General features: G+C 45.4%; 1 long non-coding RNA gene across 1 annotated transcript; it reads right to left on the bottom strand.

Annotated features, from left to right (window-relative positions):
- Nucleotides 1-14670: 14670 nt before the first annotated feature.
- LOC142572129 (uncharacterized) lies at nt 14671-20187 on the bottom strand. The gene is made up of 2 exons (XR_012826006.1): nt 19235-20187; nt 14671-15417 (listed from the first exon to the last, which is right to left on the bottom strand). It is a non-coding gene; the product is annotated as an uncharacterized LOC142572129 (long non-coding RNA).
- Nucleotides 20188-21045: the final 858 nt, after the last annotated feature.

The following is a 21045-nucleotide window of genomic DNA, read 5'->3' as shown; positions in this document are numbered from 1 at the left end:
GTAACATTAATTTCCCTGCGACTTTTCTTTTTTCCCATGGAATGTTACAGCGAAGCACGAGACATTCTTCCAACAAACCGGAACTGTCATGAGCGCAAAGAAAAATAAACGTCAACCTTGGCGCTTCAATTACAAATTTTGGCGCAGCAGCAGATGAACAGTAGATTGCTATGTTAAAGTAAGCATACATCAATCACAGTCGGCGTCAAAACATTACGGTTTGCAGGATCCGTGAAAGCAGTCACTTTCCGAGCAGTTTGTGACCGGAGATAGCAAAACCGTGACACAATGTTATTCGCATGTATCAAGTGTACCGAACATGGACCAGTTTGGAAAAATTAAAAGCGATGCATTCAGCGCGGATAAAGTTTACTGTATCTTGTTAGCAACCTCTTGGAGGAGAGCCTCCAGTATATTCGATGCTATTATTAATAACGTAATTAGTATAAATTAATTAACAAACATTTTATTCTTAAGTTTATGGCAAGAGTGCCAACGCAAGGTTTGTAGAGCTCATTTGATAACATAACTTTCTGTTGCTTGCGACGTTTAACCATCTGCGTAGCTCTGGCCGCTTTGTTTTAAGCACGAGAGTAGGCTACGCGAACGATAACGCAACGCAACCGACTTAAAATTATGTTTTCAAATGAGCGCTACAAACCTTGAATTAATATTTTGGTCATAAAGTTAATTAAATGTTTTTTTCTTGTTAATTGTACCTAAATTTCTATATTATTAAAGCGAGAAAATAAACTGGAAGATCCCGCAGGAAGTTTCTAACATACATACAGTTGGTTTCATCCACACAGAAAGCTTCGCTTTAAAGAGAGAGTCATGGTCGAGCAGAACCTTGGTTTGAGCTAGTCGCTGGGTCATCATTCTGGGCATAAGAGATTTCTCGTTCTGATTAAACTCAGTTGGAAGTTTGGCGCCCATCCTGTGTTTGTGTTCTTTGTCCTGGTCTAGGTTGCGCCGTGAATTTCTTTGAATTAGAGAGGATATGTTTTCATTGTAGAAATGACCTTTGTTTATTACGGATGGTTGCCCCCCCCCCCCCCTGTGTAATGCCCTACTAGGGTACCTTAACGGTAAATAAATTATCATGATGATGATGATGATAGCGCACGATAGATGGAACACCCTACATACGGGCTATTTAGGGTGCAGGCTTGCAATTAAAAAATTCAATTATGGGGTTTTACGTGCCAAAACCACTTTCTGATTATGAGGCACGCCGTAGTGGAGGACTCGCGAAATTTTGACCACCTGGGAATATTTAACGTGCACCTAAATCTAAGTACACGGGTGTTTTTGCCACCATCGAAATCCGGCCGCCGTGGCCGGGATTCGATCCCGCGAACTCGTGCTCAGCAGCCCAACACCATAGCCACTGAGCAACTACGGCGGGTGAGGCTTGCAATGTGGGGCTGAATACCCGGGTTGCATAAATATTCAGGGACCGTATTGACAAAAAGCTCTTAAGCTAGAATTGTTCTTAAGAGCAAATTCAAGCCAGTCCTGACGCTGGACATATCGTTAGCGAAGATGACTAGCCGATAGCAAAATACGCCCACTAAGGAGTAGCTTTCTGATTTCGGCCCCTGTCTTTTCTCAGGTCCCGTAGTCCGTAAACATTTGACACTGACTCTAATATTGTTTCTTTCAGAATATAGCGGATGGGGGTATAACCATGTAGGGCCCAAATTAAAAAAAAATATGCAGCTCTTACGCTAGAATTGTTCGCAAGAGAAAATTCTAGCCAATCCTGATGCAGGATATACTATCAGCGAAGGTGACCGCCCAATGGCAAAGAACACTTACGAACGCTAGAATCGCTCGTAAGAGAAAATTCGACCCGATTTTTATGCTGGGCATACGATTAGCGAAGGCGATCAGCCGACCACTTACGAACGAAGAGCTTTGTGAATTGTGCCTGATGCTTAATAAATTCAATCCCAGAGTGTTGCCCGCTGGTAGAACGCTGTATTCGTCCAGGCTGCGTCGCTCTTTTTTTTTTTTTTCGTTCGCATGATGACCGGTTCTGCGTCCCCACTAAGCGACAATAGAGCATATACTTAGGTTAGCTCATCGTGTAGATTGTATGTTCGAGGAGAGACGGTCAGCGCCTAGACACACCAGCCTGTAAGCCATGAACGAAAGGAGTATACTCACATTCAAGTATGTCAGGCAGAACACAGCCGCGAGCTGGCGATCAGGGCCCTCGTATCAAGCTGATGATAGTGACATGTCAAGTTTGACACACGTTTGATACCCGCTATACAAGACGCGCGGCTAAAACCAAAGCGACAGAAACGGTGCATCTAAATAATTTATTTCAGCTAGAGGGTAAATGTAAAAAAGCTCGAATGGGTTGGCAAAAAATAATGCTAGCAAACGCTCGAAAATTCTGCTTCATTCTTCTACTTTTACATATGCCCACACCCATAAGCAGAGATGAATCATAAGCTGCAAACGAAAATCTATAAGCCGAACAGTTGTTATTCTGACACCATCTCCACCCATTTCATCACGACACTGATTTGGTTGCATGTTACGAAACCGTTTACCAGGTTATTTTCTTTCTTTCTTTAGAGTCGCCATTATATTTCTTCCTAATTATTTAGGACCTGAATTGTTCCGTAAACCTTCCCTTTCTCTTAAATATTTTTAATTGTCTATTCATTTTCCGGTTATCCTTTGCTATCCTTCAGTCTCATTCTTTTTATTATTTTCGTGTATTTATATACCGCGAGGTTCTACAGGTACGCTCCTCGTTGTGGGTACTTGCCATGTTTGAGGCTAAATAACAAGATCAACAACAAGAACAGATTTTGTTGATGTGGGTAGACTGAGGTAATCAGTACCTCGGCTACTCCATCTCTCTATGTTATGCAGCAAAGTTTGAAGGAATAAATGAAAATACCTAAATAAATAAACAAATTGAAAAAAAAACTTACAGTGAAACTAATGAAGGTAACAATGCCGCAACGGAGAGTTCCCTCGACGTCTGTCCAGCCCACCAATCGAATAATACATACACTTCGCAGTCGATACTCATTCATAAGTATACGCAAGAGTCTTTGACGTAATAAAAAGATGGCAGGCCCAAACACGACACCTCCGTTCAGGTACCGTCCGCAGTGCACAGCATAACCGCGTCACTATACCCCTAAACGTAGAGCACTACTTATCACACATGTGTCCACTAACTCTGTGTCCACTAAAAAAAGAAAAACATTTCAAGAATATATTTGCCCTCAGTTGCAGATCACTTGCTGACATCGGTCCAAGTAATTACGTATTGCACTGAGCAGTGTTCCAGACGCGGCGATCACTTCGAAAAGCTGTAGTTGACGTTGGCACGATCGAAGTTTACGTGTGATTGTAACCTAATGGTTAGAGCATCGGGCTCCTCTGCTCGATGTTCGGTCTCGTCATCGGGGAGGCGCAATTCATTTTTTTCTTTAGGCATGGGCTATTCGGCCAGACAGCAGGCCCCAGTCACGATGAGGAAAGTCCGAGAGGGTTCCCAAAGAAAACTTCGCTTTAAAACTGTTTCTATGCGTATGCCCCTGCCAGTCAAAAACTGCGAATGGATGTCTGTAAGTGTCGCCTAAGATCTGCTGTTGTGTTGAATTGCACGTGTGCACGGGTCAATTTTATATAACAATGATCGCTTCGCACTGTCACCGTTGAATCACACACACCCGAACAGCGGGTAGACACATGTGGACCGCAAAATGGTTTCCTTCGTCTAGGAACCTTTCCGGCGAGTCCTTCAGCCTCCTCATTGGCCTTTATGGCGACGTGGCCGCCACAGGCATTCACTGAAATACAATATTATGGGCCCTGCGCTGATGGGCCCTGCGCCTTCCACGGCTTCGTGGAAGGCGCACGAAAAATTGCCACGTGACTGGCTGCTCCAGACAGTTTTCGTGTATTCTTGGGCTTCTCTCATGCTTGGAAAAACACTCTTATGTAGCACGCATTGAGCAACAGAAAGCTGTATCGGCAGTTTTTCATTTTGCTCTATAATTTTCTCATTGATTCCTCATTTTCATCTAGTTATAATGTTTGAGAAGTTGAACTAATTAAGACTAATTATGTAACTAGGCGGAATGCAAAGAATACCAAACTGAATATCTCCAAGCGACGGCAAACATTACCTCGGTGCTATCGAGCAACGTGGCATTTGCATATTTTTAGAGTTTGGCTCAAGTGACGTGGTCCACCCGGTGCGCGCGTGCGTGTGTGTGCGCGTGTGTGTGCGTGCGTTCGTGCGCGCGCTTCCTTGGCCTCTGTTCCTAATTTCGCCGCTTCGTTCAGAATTTTGCGTCCATCACCGCTCCCTTGAATCAGCTTCTACGGAACGACTTCCACAATTATGCCTGCTCGCCCGCTTGTAACGATGCCTCCCAAGCGTTGCGTCGCCTCTAACCTCGCCGCGATACTGCGTCACTTCAACCCTACAGATCGTATACACACCGACGCCGGCAGTGTTGGACTCGGCTCTGTGCTAGCGCAGTGCAAATCTGGATTCGACGAGTACGTCGATCGTTGCGTATGCAACCGCACCCTGCTTAGAGGAGGAATGCTGGGCCATAATCTGCGCACCTGGTAAATTTCGCCCCTATCTCTATGGCTGCCCTTTCGACGTAATTACAGACCACCATGCTCTTTGTTGGCTGTCCACGTTGAAGGTCCCCGTGCACTGTAATATAACATACACCTTTAAAATTGAAAAAGGGTGTAAATGCGTCTATAACTCACCCTATGTAATCATTATATAGTTTATATAATCACACCCTAAGGGTGTGTGGTATAGACACATTTACACCCTTGGTCACATTTTAAGGGTGTAAATGATTTTACAGGGCTCAGGTCGGTTAGCTCGCTGGGCTTTGCGGTTGTAAGACTTCGACGTGCGCGTTGTCTGCAGGTCTGGCCGACGCCACACCGATGCCGACGCGCTTTCCTGTTCGCCCGTGTCAACCTAAAGCGATGCCTGCCTGTCTGCTGTAGAAGAAGTATAACTTCGTTCCCAGCAGGCTGCCACATGGCTTCGGCGCAACGCAAGGATGCCTAGGTTAGCACTCATATCCGCTTCCTTTCAAGCTCGTCGGCTCTTCCTCCACCTTCTCGAGCTTTGCGCCGTCAAGCTTCTCACTTTTAAGTGCGGAATGGCCTTCTCGATCGTCGGAATTACGTCTCTGAAGCCCGCAAGTGGTTGCTGGTCATACCTCGACATCTTCGTGGTGAAATATATTCTGCCTTCAACACTGTTCTACAGTGTTCACATGCGAGTGTCTTCAAGACGTACACTCGGCTCAGTTCCAGGTTTTATTGGCGTGAAATGTACACCTTTGTGTGCAAGTAAATTCGATTGTGCCCTGCAATGTCCCTGCTCAGCATGCATCTGGTCCACGCCAGCCAATTCCATGCCCTGCAAAGGCCCTTCGATCGCATTGGCATTGACCTGTGTGGACCCCTTCTGAGCACGACTTCCGGAAACCGCTGAATAGTCGTCGCCATCAACCACTTGACGCGATACGCGGAAACAGCCGCTTTGCCTACTGCCACAGCTCGTGACATAACATCCTTCCTCCCGAAAAACTTTTGTTCTCCGTCACGGCGCACCTCGCGAACTTTTGAGCGATAGAGGACGTGTTTTTCTCCGAAGTCGTAAACACTCTCCTCGCTGAATGTCGTATAGTTCATCGCACCACTACTGCCTACCATCCTCATACTAATGGGCTGACGGAAAGATTTAACCGCACTCTTGGCGACTTGCTCTCCGAATACGTCGCCTCTGATCACACTGATTGGGACCTTATTTTGCCATTCATCACGTACGCCTACAACACTGCACCACAGGCGACCACAAACTTTTCACCATTTTTCCTCTTGCATGGCCGCGAACCTTCGACTACACTCGACACCATTCTTCCGTACAGACCCGACTCATCCGAACGTACGCCCATCTCTGAAGCCGTCCGCCGCGCCGAGGAATGCCGTTAGCTCGCGCGCTCCGCTCCAACCATCGGATAATAGCAACAAAACTCTCTAGGTGACGATGACCACCTGCATTGTCACTTTCTTCCAGACTCCCTTGTGTAGCTTTGGGTTCCAGCTGTTCCTGCTGGCCTCTCATCCACGCTTGTCTCCAGATATCAAGGACCCTACCGGGCTGTAGCGCAGACATCGCCTGCGAACTATATCGTAGAGCCTGTCACGCCATCTAAGGACCAACGCTGTCGTGGTCGTGAAAGTGACCACGTATAATACCTGAAGTCCTATTACGACCTACTGATACTATGTTCACAGCGAGTCGCCAGGATGGCTCCTTTTCCGATGGGGGGTGGGGGATGGGGGGGATTGTAGTGAAGAGGAATACTCGGCGCGAGCTCGAGATTACCTGGCCTGCTCTGGTTGAAAAACACTGCCAACGCTGCCTACTGCTCTCGTGTCCTTGGGAATTGCATTGCTGTTAGTCGGCAGTCTGCTAGCTTGACTGGTAGTTAAGGCGCAGTTTATATCGTTGTTTCAGCGGTGGCAGATGCGCATATATATATATATATATATATATATATATATATATATATATATATATATATATATATATATATATATATATATATATATATATATATATGCGCATCTGCCACCGCTGAAACAACGATATAAACTGCGCCTTAACTACCAGTCAAGCTAGCTATATATATATATATATATATATATATATATATATATATATATATATATATATATATATATATATATATATATATATATATATATATGAATGAAGAAAAAGAGCACGACATACGTTGGGGGGGGGAAATAAGCACAATATATTTGACTGACGTTTCGGCTGGTGGACCAGCCTTTGGCCGAAACGTCAGTCAATTTAAATATACTGTGCTTATTCCCCCCTCCCCGCAACGTATGTCGTACTCTTTTTCTTCATTTTACTACCGGGGCCAGCGTGATTTCTTCAGCCATAATTATATATATATATATATATATATATATATATATGATTATGATATGATATCCGATTATGAAAGTCATGCGAATTTTTGGGAAAAATAGATTTATTGACCGGACCTGTACAAATGGTTAAAATTCTTCACAATACTCTCCCCTTGCATCAATACACTTGCGGAGACGTGTCTGTCACGCCTGGAAGGCACCCTGAAAGTCCTCGGCGGGAACGTCTCTCAGGAACGCTAGCGTGTAACATGCTTTTAAATGTTTTCCACGGTCGCCCAATGCTTTCCTTTCAGTACTCTCTTCAGCGGGGAAAAAAAAAGTCGCACGGAGCCAAGTCAGGACTGTAAGGGGGATGGGGGACTATCGGGGTATTGCTCCGGACCAGGAAGTTGGTAACGATGAACGTGAGGCTGGGAGCATTGCAATGGTGGAGCTTGACCGTGTCTTTGATGTCAGCCTCAGGCGCGCGACCCGGCGTTTCAATCTCTTGAGCACCTGCAGGTAAAATGATGAGCTGACAGTTTCTCCCTGCGGTACAAACTCAAAATGGACGATTCCTCGGGTGTCAAAGAACACAATGAACATCGTTTTGATGCGAGACTTGCTCATTCGCGCTTTCTTGGGGCGGGGGGATGATTTTGTGTGCCATTCGCTGCTCTACCTTTTCGATTCTGGGTCCTACTCGAACATCCAAGATTCGTCCCCGGTTACGACAGAGTTAAGAAAGTGCGGTTCATTATGAATCAAATCCAACAATTCTTGACAGCGCAAAACTCGAAGTTCTTTCTGATCTTCCGTCAGCACTTTCGGCACAAGCTTGGTACAGACCTTGCGCATTTGCAGATCCTCCGGTCACTATCCCATGTACCGCAAATGTGGACATGTCTATATGGTGTCAACAATTTGCTGGATGCTCAATCGACGGTCAGAACGCAAAACTTCGCGCGCGCTATCCACGTTTTCGTCGGTTCTGGTCGTTTTTGGGTGTCCAGAACGGGGTTTGTCAGCGACCTCCTCCGGGCCTTCCTTGAACGCCTTGTGCCACCTCCCGGACAGTAACCTTGAAATGCAGTCGTCCTTGAAGCATCTGGAATGTTTCGGTTGCATTCTTTCCAAGCTTCACGCAAAACTTGATAGCGTATCGTTGTTCAAGCGAACGCTCCATCGCGCCGTGTTATCTGCTCACACTGCTCGAAGTAAACTAGTAAACTGGCGAGTGGCTGCGTTGGCAGGGCAGAACCCTCGCCACATTTCCCAACCGGTTTTACCCAACACCTCCTAGATCTCTAGAGGGTGTTGTTTTACCGCGCTGCCATGGGTAGTCGCGTCATAATGAAATCATGCGCATTAATTTCATAATGGATCCTGTATAGGGTGTTTTTTTAGCTGCACCAAATTTTTAAAATTATACAAATATAAATCGCAGTAATGTTATGTTTACCATTCAAGTGTACGTATTGGCAGCCTCTAGATACAGAGCAATTTCCCCAATTACGTGCGTAATTAGCGAAGTTACGGCACTTCAATTTCTAAATATTAACAATAGGGGGCTACAGCAAATTAGTATTTGGGGGGCCGTCCTCGACACTGCCTATCCCAATTGACGATCACATCTTGAATAGCGGAGTTCATGCGGGAGCTACGCGAACAATTAGCTGTCTCAAACGCGCGCGTTTGAGACAGCTCTCCCGGAGAAAGTGAATTTTGGCTAAACGCCGTTGTCATCAAAAAGCCTGAAACGGTATTTCGTCGGTGGAAGTGGACACGTGGCGTCCAACGGAATGACGAAGTAAATTTGACAGCCCGCCGGCATTGAAGCGCGAAGCTAACGCCGCGGACAGCAAGGAGATAACGCAAACTGCTCGCGGGGCCGGACCGATGGTGACCTCGGAGACGTGACGAAAAAGGACGGGGGGGGGGGGGGGGCGACATCGATGACACAGACGCTTTTTCCAGCCAGTTTCGATTTCAAGGAGCCTGCCAAGGGGGATAATTGTTTGCATAATTCCCACGTGAACTACGCGACTCAAAATTTGATCATTGGGATACGTAGTGTCGAGGACTGGCCCCAAAGCACTAATTTGCTGTAGCCACCTATTCTAGATAATAAGAAACATAATTACAGTAACTTCGCTAATTACGTACGTAATTGCGGAAATAGCTCTATATCTACATGCTGCCAATCCGTACACTCGAATGGCAAACAGAACATTACCGTGATTTATACTTCTCCAATTTAAAAAATTTGGTGCAGCTAGAAAAAAAAAACGTAAATAAATCATGGTGTTTTACGTGCCGAAACCATGATCTGATTATGAGGCACGCCGTAGTGGGCGACTCCGGATTTAGACCACCAGGGGTTCTTTAACTGGCACCTAAATCTAAGTACACGGTGTTGCGACGCCGGTTACTCGAACCTCGACCGGCGTTACTGCTGGGTAGCTTGGCGTTGTCGGCAAGCTGCAGGCGTCCGGTAGACCATGGCAACCAGGCAGGAGCGAGAAGATTTCTAGTGTGAAACTTGCACTATTTATTCCATGATTGGTGAATGATATAAAAGAGAATAACAATCAAAAATACATTGCGGGGGGGGGGGGGGCCGGTTAAATAGGCCCGCTAAAATCGTAGGCGGGATTTTGCTCACGTCAACGTCACGTGACATACAATGAGTGTTGGTGATGGGCGGCCGCTCCCTCTCTCCTAGGCGACGTTATACGTGCTTGCCGCCGCTGGCGGCAACCCGTGATGTCCTGTTTGGTTCGAGGAAAGGAGTCTCCCTTTGAGTCGCACAGTTCGCGGACGGCGGCCCTCCCTCCTGTCACGTACACACACAAAGGGGCCCTTAATCACTGCGGTCTGCGCCGTGCTCCCATATGGGCTGCCGAATTAAGCGTACTTTCCCTCTCCCAAATCACGAAGAATCACTACGGGGCGCCCGCCAGACTGGCAACCACTCGAGACATCCATAGCAAATTAGGGATCCATCCTCCGTTTCGATTAGGCATGGTCTTTCGATGATCCTTTTTGCACGGGGGTGTAACAGGTGTTTTCGCATGCTGCCGCCATCTAAATGCCGCCGCCGTGACCGGAATTCGATCCCACGACCTCACGCTTAGCAGCCCATAGCCACTAAGCCACCACGGTGGGTGAAAAAAGAAAAAAAAAAACACCCTGTGTAGTATAGTAATAGAGAATTTTCCCTATGCTGTCCTTGGTGTCACTGTTGATTTCTTATGATACGCCCAATAAAAATCGGGCCTTTCGGTTTCCTATCTTCTCGCTCAAATATATATATATATATATATATATATATATATATATATATATATATATATATATATATATATATATATATACATATATATATTAATAATAATAATCCGCCGCCACTGAAACAGCGACATAACCTGCGCCTTTACTAGCCAAGCTAGCAGACTGCCAACTAGCCCAGCAATGCAATTACTTCACTGTTTCTGGGTGGCTACCTCCCATGGAGACCACCTAAGTGCGTATTCATTGTCAGAATTTTTTTTTAATTCGACAGTACAATGATTTGACACTGCCGAGTTGAGAAACTCATTGTGTGGCAGTCTACTGAAACATTTTAGAATAATATATATTTTTTAATGCAGCTCGCAGTCCCATTACGACGCATCCGGTTAAGCTGAATTTTCGGATACGACGACTTATGGGTGAGCATGCGATTGGTTTCCCAGTAACCCAATACAAAAAAAAAAAATGCTAAACGCAAACTGTCAATTCAGTTAAGCCAAAGCTCCGCGGCCGCCCCTGACGCCAGCTACTCAACTCAGTGAGAAGTCCGTATAGGTACACTTGCAGGAGGTAAGCCTGCTAACTTCATGAGAAGCAAGTGAAGTTTCTCTTCACCAATGTTATGGAAACCTGCATGGCTGACACCGCAGAGACAATGATCAAGCTCCTCCAGCTGTCTCTGTAGGCCAATTATTATGTTGAGGATGCTGCCCAGGAGTCGTGAGAACGAGCAGAGTTCACACAAGGCAGCTGGTAAAACCCTGAACACTTGATGCATTTCTTTTTTAACATAAGGACACTGAAAAATTTTGGTCCTGCTAGGAGAAACTTGTGGATTTCTGCAAGTGCACAGGTTCGCACGGCACCTGAAAGCAACAACTCATTAAAAAAAATTAAGTTATGGAATCTCGTGCGCGAGAACCACGATCTCATTATGAGGCACGTCGTACTGGGGGGCTCCAGATTAAATTTGACCACCTGAACTTCTTTAACGTGCACCTTCACTGCACAGTACACGAGCTCTTCTCGCATTCAGCCTCCTTCAGAATGCAGCCGCCGTGGCCGGGATTGAACTCGCAACCTTGAACTCAGCAGCACAACGCCATAAAATCAAAAACTCAATACTTTAAGCATAGAATGCACAAAGCAACACTGCGTGTACACACACACGCGCGCGCGCACACACACACACACACACACACACACACACACACGCGCGTATAATAATAATAATATTTGGGGTTTTACGTGCCAAAACCACTTTCTGATTATGAGGCACGCCGTAGTGGAGGACTCCGGAAATTTTGACCACCTGGGGTTCTTTAACGTGCACCTAAATCTAAGCACACGGGTGTTTTCGCATTTCGCCCCCATCGAAAATCCCGGCCAAGGCGGCAGCATTTCGATGGGGGCGAAATGCAAAAACATCCCTGTGCTTACATTTAGGTGCACGTTAAAGAACCCCAGGTGGTCAAAATTTCCGGAGTCCTCCACTACGGCGTGCCTCATAATCAGAAAGTGGTTTTGGCACGTAAACCCCAAATATTATTCTATTATTCTGTACTTGCCTTTTAACTTTAATAAGGTTTCATTTATTTTGTATTCTGTATATTAGGCCCACCAGGAATATTAAATTTTCAATTTTGCATATCAATTTTGTTAAAGGGGTGCTGAAGGACCTGAACCATCCCTCGGGCTTGGTGAAAAAGCACAGACCGCAGATGGAATGCGCTGCTGTGAGCAAGTAACCCAAATTTCCCAGTCGTCTATGGGGTTAGGAGCTCACAAGCGGGGTGCGAAGCAACCTTATTCTCGAACGCCCTTTTCAAACAAAGCTTTCCCCTCACCGGTTTCGAAGCTTCCGACGGCTGCCCTATTTCATCATTTGAGCAGATTCCCAAAGATAGCTGCTATTGTCCGATCGCTAACATCAATCAAGAATAGTGTTTAGATCAGTGCGCTTCTTCCTACTGTTACAGTGTATATTTAATGACACATTTTACTAAACGGGCTGAAGTAAGCGAAAGCCTGCGTTTCGAATTTCGATAAGAATAACCTACTACCGGAAGAATCCGACTATAGTCTAGCTGCTCACACTCGGCCCCGCCCGCCCACATAGGCCACACTGCTTATCGGTGTCGTAGCCTTGTCGGCTCTCGCTAATTTAAATTAATTTTGAACACTCAATTAGCCTCGAACGATGCAAAACTTAAGGTCAGACCATGTGCGCGACCACGCACTCCAGCCCTGTCGCGCACAAAGTTATACCTGCGTCTTCTACGTAACAGATACCGCGGCGGGTTGTCGCGACGAGCCGCTGAGCTCACTACAGCCCCCTGAGGACAATCGCGGCCTCTGGGATCTCTGTGGGTGACGTGGCTTCAGGCGCATGGATTAACCCCTGAAGCGCCAACATACGACTGGGCCAGGTTGTCTGCTACCCAAGTAGCACACCTTCGAGGTGTGTTTCCATCATGGCCGAAGTTCGTTACAAGCGAACATAAAGGCGACGTTTCATTCAACCCTCGGAAACTGTGTCAGAAATTTTGTAAAGTACGACGTACACACAAGCAGCAGACATGATAGCTTGGGAGTGTGCTTCGAACATGCAAAAAAAGACATAATTCGGTCATGAAGGAACTGTAAGACAAAGTCTCAATTGGAAGATAAATATTCACGCGTATGTCAAAAAAGGATAACCTTAATTGGGGACATTCATGGTAGGATATCCGAAACAGGTCCATGTGCATCCGTAACAGGACGTTGGGACATGATTTGGATATCCTGTGGACGAAGCGTTTTCACTTGCCTGATGTGGTACTGTTGTATAATTTCCTGCCTGCGTTCGGGCGTGCTAAGCTATTCTAAGGACAGTATGTTACCTGCCATGTATAGCGGCTCTTGTTACGATCGGCCTGCAGGGGTACTGACCTGCGAACCTTTTCCAGCCCGCTGCAGCTGTTTCGATTGTCCTACGGTGGCAGCGATCTTCGAACCCTTCCCGGCCCACTGTAACAAGTCGCTTTGGAGCGCCAGCAATGCACCTCCTTCAGAGAACTGGCGACGCCAGCAAAGTTAACCGACCATGCACCTCCTTCGGAAAACTGGTGACCACAGCAAAGCGAATCAACCATGCGCCTCCTTTTGACAGCCAATGGCGCCAGCAAGTCTAGTCACGCTTAGCGAATCGAGTATTGTTACTTGATTTGCTGTCGCCTTCACGGTCTACGTGGAGCAAGAGGACTCCTGGAAAAGGGTGTTTTGCATGCGTTTTCAAGGGCCCCAGACTTCGTCAGAGTCTGCTGACAGTCGCGGCGGCTACCTGATGAGTCCAATCTGCAATCAAGAGGCACCGGCTGGGGTCAAGCGTGACAGCCCATGTCTATGAGAACTCTCCCCACTCGGTGCGTTCTGTGAATCCAAAGTGCGGGTGTGAGGGTGTAAACCCTCCCCCTCAAAGGCGGGTCGACTACGCCTCCAACGATGACTTTGGACGGAGGTTGAACGGCAGTTTTCCCTCACCTAGGGATCTAGGGAGGACAGAGGGTTTTTAAGCAGCTGTTTTCGGCTGCTCGTTGTGCTCCATGCTCGTGCTGTGTGCTTCAGCTTTCGTGCTCCATTTGGCAGTCATGCTAGACTGTTGAAATGTACCTCCTGTCGTAATGTAAATATTGTAAATAAATCCTGTCCTCCTAGTTCTCGATGAGAGCAAGTTCCTCCCTACAACCACGTCCCAAGCGTGGGTGAGTTGGACGATGGCATGGGCCAGCTACCACGTATTTTATGCCCGACCACAAATCCTACAACTGGTTGCCAGCGGTGGGATTGTCTTCCAACTCTTACACTCTCTACTTGTGTCGGTCGGCAACCCCAATGCAAACTTGGTGGATTTCACCAAATTTGGTGAAATCCACGTTTCGACTTTGATTAAAGCGTTTCAAAGCCTCGGTAATATCAATTGATAAGATGACTAGATCTTTATAGTCTCCAAGTTCATCATCATGGGAGTCTACTGTTGTTGAACTAATAATTTTGTAAGAATGAAGTTTAGTGAGTGGAGCTTCAAGCACAATAAACAATAGCTGACAAAAAGCACCCTATTTTAATACAAAACTTCACTACCTGCACAGGCCATACACACCGTCAATGGTTCTCTGAGAGTGTATGTGTCTGCACGTGTCGCTACAAGCTACGTGTATATGAAAATCACGACCCATGCTAAATACTATTTCTTTACTTATAACGTTCACAAATAAAGTGTACCCTAACTGCAGTTATCATGCTAATTTCTGCAAAAATATTGTGTCAGCATAAAGCAAGGCCAGTGGAATCAAAGACTACTATCTTCATTTGAAAACATATGCACTAAAGCTCTGCAGTAGAGTAATAAAGAGTGGCCCAGGATATTTTTAACAAACAAAGAATTTAATGCAGCAAGACAACAGCACAACTCGTTGTCAATTACACAAAATATTGTGTTAGATATACAAATAAATAAAACTCTGGCTTATAGTTTAAAAATATCACAGTGAGGTTATAGCAGGATGCATGCATTAAAATATTAAAATACATATGACTATGTAACATTACTGCAGCACACAGATGCTTTTGTACTTCATCATGCATCGTTCTAAATGCATCTATTAAAAAAAAGGCAGGAAAAAGTCTTTCCCTTCCCTGCCCTCTGTGTTAAAACAAAAAAAAAGGGGGGGGGTCCTTTGTCTATGTTAACATGAACAGAAATTAAGTAGTGCTTATGCCACAGCTGGCAAGAACACCTTGTCAAACTTTCTCTAAAAAAATTAAGAGAGAAAACTAAGGAAATGAAGAAAGAAAGACAGCAGGGAAGAGTCCTTCCCTTCACTCCATGTTAAAACACATGCACAAAAATGAAAGGGGGGGGGGTGTACTTGCCAAGTTAATGTTAACAGAAATTAAGGAGTAGTGCTAATGCCCCAGTTCGCAAAAACACCTTGTCAAACTTTCTAAAAAATAGAGGAAAAGAAAAATGATGGAGACTGTCCAGGGACTGGCATTACCAGCCCTAAGGCACATGGTGGCAGAGGCTGCTTTTAAGCTGAAGACTTTCCACTGGAGTCCGCTGACTCTTTCCCTGGTTCTTCAGCCTTGACAGGTGATCGGCTTCGTGACCTGCATGAAATTAAAACAGTCCAGAGGTCTTAGCTAGGGTCAAATTAAACCGGGGCTATATAACTAGGTCATCCTTTTTTAAAATAAAACCAGTGCAAAACAAAAAAAAACATTCAGGGGTCAAAGTGAGCAAAGGTGTTTTGGAGCAGCCTGGTAGACCTTAACAAGATTAAATATAGGAAGGCTAAGATGCTCTTTATTTGACTGTGCAGAACAGTATAACTATTTAAGCTACATACTAACCCACTGCAGGATAAATGGAGTTATTGTGTTTGAAGTTTCCCACATAACTTGAGGGGGCACTACAGATACACAGTCACTGACTGATTTTTAAACGTCAACATTTTGCTTGATTATTTGGACTTTTCATGTCACTGCCATGTGCCCCATACAGCTAGCGCATAGCGACCGATATTGGACTCCGAATGATGGAGTGATTTTTTTGGATTTCATCTGTGCAAGTCAAGTAGTGAACATCGTTGCTGCAAACAAAACAATTGTCCTTTCTCACTTTCAGCAGCATTTTACGACCATCATGTGACTGCTAACGTTGACTAGAACTGAAATTTTTAACTCCTTACTTGTGTTCTGCAGTGGTACCCTGATAAGATTTTGACGATCTTGTACAAACATAGTGAGTCATTAGAGTAGATCCTTCTGATCATTAATTGATGCATCTAAGTGCTCCGCATAAAGCATGTAATTTATCATAAGCTTTTTAAAAATGTACATCGCTGCCGATCGCAGCACACTGCTAGGCAAAATTTTCAACCACCCTTCCCCATATGATGTAAATCACCCAAGTGACGTCAGTAGGGCGGGCTATCTGATTAGCTGCCCAGGGCTCGTCATCGATAATTTTTCCACCTTTATGGTGAACAAATGATGTTCGTAATAGTTAGAATGTTAGTTAATTTGTTTCTATAAAAAGAAAGTAACAGAAAGAGAATGAACAAGAACAATTTCCCACTACACTTAAGCACTTCCGGCACACAGCAAGCGTTGTCTGCTTGTGCTACAACATGCTCCATTTTGACGAGAGCTCCGTGGTCAGAGTTGGTCTCAGTCTTTTCACGAGCACCACGATTCGACTTTGTTGCGTTGTGGGCTGCAAACGTAGCGACTGGCAATATGTCAAGCTGCGACGTCGTGTCTGCATCGTCTGCAAGGTAGCAGACGAGCAGACTGGCTGCAGGGCATCGGACTGCCGCTATCTGATCGCCGCCAGGATTTGTGCGTTTGCAGCCGTCACTTTACACCGGAGGATTACTACTGCAACAGCGTTTCGAGAGTCCGGTATTCGGGTAAACGCAAGCGTAAGAGGACAAGGCCTGGCGGTTTGACCGCGCCGTTTAACGGGATGAGCAGAAATGTGAATGGTCTGCATGGTGCAGCCACCTGGTGGCACAGAGCTCAACCACACACAGCAGCAGTAACAAAATGTATTCTTTGCTGCTGGTGTAAATTTTTCACAGGAGTAATCGTTAACACGTTTTTGTAAACGTTTCAAATATTTTACACTTGGTTAGAGCAATATTAGCTCTTTGTTTGGTTGGTTAAGCTCTGCACCAATGGGTGGCTGGACCATGGAGACCGATCAGGCAGCTCACATATGTCTATGCTAAAGTTCCTTCATCAGCTTGAGTTTATGCCTCCACCGTTCCGTCAAAACGCCCAGCTCACCTGTGGTTAATGGTATACCAGACATGTTCGTCGCTGCGACAGAATGCTCGCAACGCACGCTGCTTTGATAGCTCTCGCTTGGGGTTGACTGCCAAGCAGCTGGCGGAAAGTTTGGAGAGGCTTTGCGCGCTCGCTGTTAGAGGACCAGAAGTCGGCAACACGACGTGCCATCATGACGCAGAGCCAGTGAAGGCTGAGCTTAGCCCCGGTCACTCGGCGAACGAGTTGAGGAGAAAATGCATAACTATGGAGGAGGGTAACTTGTAATCGTCTGTAGCTCTCTTAATATGAGAAGCTTCACACAAACTGTGGTGCGAATTATTAACTTTAGCTGTACCCTACGCGCCTACAAAATTTGCACGAGTCGTTTCAGGGGCCCTTTAATACTTATACTATTGGTTTTGCAAAAATGCAATTCTTTTTACCAGCCAGAGGTATGGAAAAGATCAAGTTTATTGCAAAGCAAATATCGTACAGGAAAATTATGCTTCATGGTCACCAAAATTATTTGGTACAACACTTTTGCTTGACAGCGTTGTAACTGCAGTTATTTAATGCCGTCATGACGGAAGGATAGCTGCCCAACATGTTCGGGGAGCAGCAACAACCTCCTGTATGTGACAATTACTTCAGACACTGCAAAGAACTGCTTGCTGGACACGCAAGTGTGTTATCGACAGGTACCTCCTTGCAAGCTGAGCCAGCAGTGGGGCACCATGCTTACAGCACCATTCTCGCGGATCTTCTTTACAGCCCAAAATTTCACCATGCACATATTTTTCAACCTGTGATTGTGGTAATGAAAATTGTTGCCACAAGCAAGTGAAAATTGCTCCTCATTGATAAGCTTATCAAAGGCTTTGGGCAGCACTGACATGGATCACGGTGTAAGAATATTATGAGAGGTGTGCAAATGGTGGCGCCTCGCTGTGCTGAGATGGCCGACAGCGTGTCGACAACGGAGGATGGCGTTTCAGCCATCCTCCGAGGGGTGGCGCTATATATTCGGGGCCGCCAGCCCGTTCTAAAGGGTGAAGCCACTTCGACATCACATCATCGTTCACATTTGTCGCATGCGATTACATGTACTTCTGTGCTTTGTGCTGGTATACATGCATTGCTTTTGCATGGTTTCTTATGGTATGAATCGTTTTGTGAACCTGTTCACCTATTTATTTTTCACCATGACAATTGAAACAAGTGTGAACGAGACCAAACCAAACAAGAGCGAGCGAGAGCTAACGTGAGCAGATGACAGTAGGAAACAAGCAGTTGGGCGAGTCTGCATGCACCAGTTTCCCACACACGTGTCATTGAAGGAGCCACTCTCATTGGTGTGCGCCTTTCGCGGCTCACATCTTTTATGCCCGCTCCGCATTCTCATTCGCTGATGGCCCCCACACGAGTGCATCATCTTTTGGAAACTGCTTGAAGCGCATGCTAACGGTATGCTGGGACTGGCACCGTTCTCACACCTCTCATCATATTTATACACCGTGATGTGGATGGTGCCTCTTCAGAAGCTTCTTTTTTTTTTATTGAGGACATATCTGGGTTCCTTGGTGTTAAAATTTTACTTGCTTCTTCTAAAGTCAGGTTTTTTAACCCAGTCTCCTATTGAAGCATCCTGGCGGTACTCAACTTCTTCAGAGCGAGGGTCTAAAACCATTGCTAAGCTTGTAGCTTGGTCAAACCTGTAGTTTGGAAACCGGGTTTTTAGCCACTTAGCCAGATTAGTAGCAAACACCGGTTTCCACCTGGCAGCTGGCGCTGAATAGGTGCATGAAGAGGCAGCACAGTGTGGGTACTTGAGCTGATAGTGTCGGGGAGCCACCAGCATCAGCAGGGAACCCACAACAGCGCTCCCTTCTTACTATTTATGTGCTTCACTGCATGGCAAATATGCTTCACCCAACAATGACACTTCTTGCAGGTTCAAATATTTCGAATAGTAGAAGTGTCTTTTGAACCGAATAATAACGAATTCAAATCAAATATCCAAAGTTTCGAACGTTCGCACACCGCTGCTTTTTACACAGGCAGGTTACACACAAACACCTCTCAAATAATGCCATGTCAGCACTGTAGGCTTGCACACTATACAACAGCAAAAAAAAAAGAAGGCTTACTCTACCTGCGGCTAGAACTGGGCCCCGCAGCTCCTGATGTACTTGAACGATTCAGCCATGAATCCATCATGGTTTGTCGTGGAGTGACATCTCTGCAAGTGTTGCAATAGAGACAAGCAAACAAAACAATCTACAGTGTCGCACTAGAGTCCTTGGTTCAAGCTACATAGGTAAAACAGCTTGACAAAGCCAAGGCGCCACTGGCAGATAACAAACACAGCAAGACATACAAACTGTAGTATAAAATCTAGGCGTACAGGTAAAGAAAACAGACAATTTGACATTACAAAAACATATGTGATGCTACATAAAGAAGACAGGTACACCCATACAGTGACACAGCACAATGCAACTAAAGGAACTGAGTATAGTACAACCAAGAGAAGTATCGCATACATAGAATGAACACACATGTCAAAACGGAATGAAATAAGGCAATTTTGTATGAATTAACAGAAAAGTTTGGAAGTGGTAACACAAGGTAATGTTATTAACAAGTGGGGTCCATTGTACAGTTATTCGGGTAGGGGGGGGGCGAGGGGGGGTCAGAAACTGAAGTATTATGCTGTGATGCCAACAGTCGAATGTGAGTAAGCGCAGGCAGCTCCTATAGAAGGCCGGTAAGGAGTTCCAGTAGACTGTATTTCGGACATCGGCGAATTCGCCATATTGTCAACTTCACCATCTTGTCATATATAGTTGGCCTATAGGGCTGCTACAGATGCTCTGATTGCCTCAAAATTCTGCCAGTACAGAATTTGACACAATAGCGCAATGTGACAATGTCCAGGATAGTACTCCATGTTGGCCACATACCTTCAGAACTGCTTAGTAGCCATCTATGATCACACCCATAGCAAAAACGGTTGCGGCGAGCAGTACTTTTTTGTTTGGACTCAGCGCAACGTCACAAACATGACGAAACCTGTCAAGGTTAAAGAGCGATTCTGCCGCAGCCTGTATGTTGGCATCAAAACTGCTGGCTGTATTGTGATAGATGGATGTCTGATTCCCGACCAGCTCAATGGCGAAAAAATTATCAGAATGTGCCCGCGGTAGTGAAAATGAAGACGCAGGTTTTTCGCTACAGCTAGACTGCGATGAAAGTCATGAGGCATTTGCTTCTGCGAGCACTAATCAGTAATGAGATGACAAGAATTGCAGCTTCCATACTGCTTTTGTCAAAATACAAGCAGGATTTGCTGATACATTCAGTAAATAAAAGTGTGTTGATGTAAGCATTTGTTTAGTGCTCTCGTAATGTTGTCGATAATTCCAACATTCAGTTACCTCAGATATTTTTTTTTGGTCCCATGAGATCTAAATTAGCAAAGTTTTACAGCATATATATTATACGCCTACATTATTCATGCAATAAATTTTGGTTTCAATAGACACAGCTAAATGGACTTTGGGCTCCAACGGACAATTGCCTGTGCAAATCATGTCTAGATGGTAAAAAAAAAAACAATGTATTCTGCTGCAGCGATGTGTGCATGTGGCAGTGCGCTGTACACAACTATTTCTGTTCACTTGCGGAATGTGCGAAAATGCACCATTTCTTACAGAACAAACCTACTAGCAGCAGGCTTCCCATAACGGTGTGCTTCGCACAAAGCCTCGCCGGCTAACTAAGAGGTTGACCTCACAAATCAACGCCAACGAAAATGCCCCTAGGCCTAATTCATTAAGTGGAGCCATTGCATGTGGCAGTTCAAAAACAACCGCCAGCAATTGTAAAATGTATAAATTTTCACAAAAAATGAAGCTAGAATGTTATATGCAGCATCTAGACTGCAAAGCACATGATGCAATT

Source organism: Dermacentor variabilis, chromosome 1, assembly GCF_050947875.1.
Source record: "Dermacentor variabilis isolate Ectoservices chromosome 1, ASM5094787v1, whole genome shotgun sequence".
NCBI classification, from domain to species: Eukaryota; Metazoa; Arthropoda; class Arachnida; order Ixodida; family Ixodidae; genus Dermacentor; species Dermacentor variabilis.
Note: the sequence above shows the minus strand (reverse complement) of the source record. Positions and strands in the feature narration are given on the sequence as shown.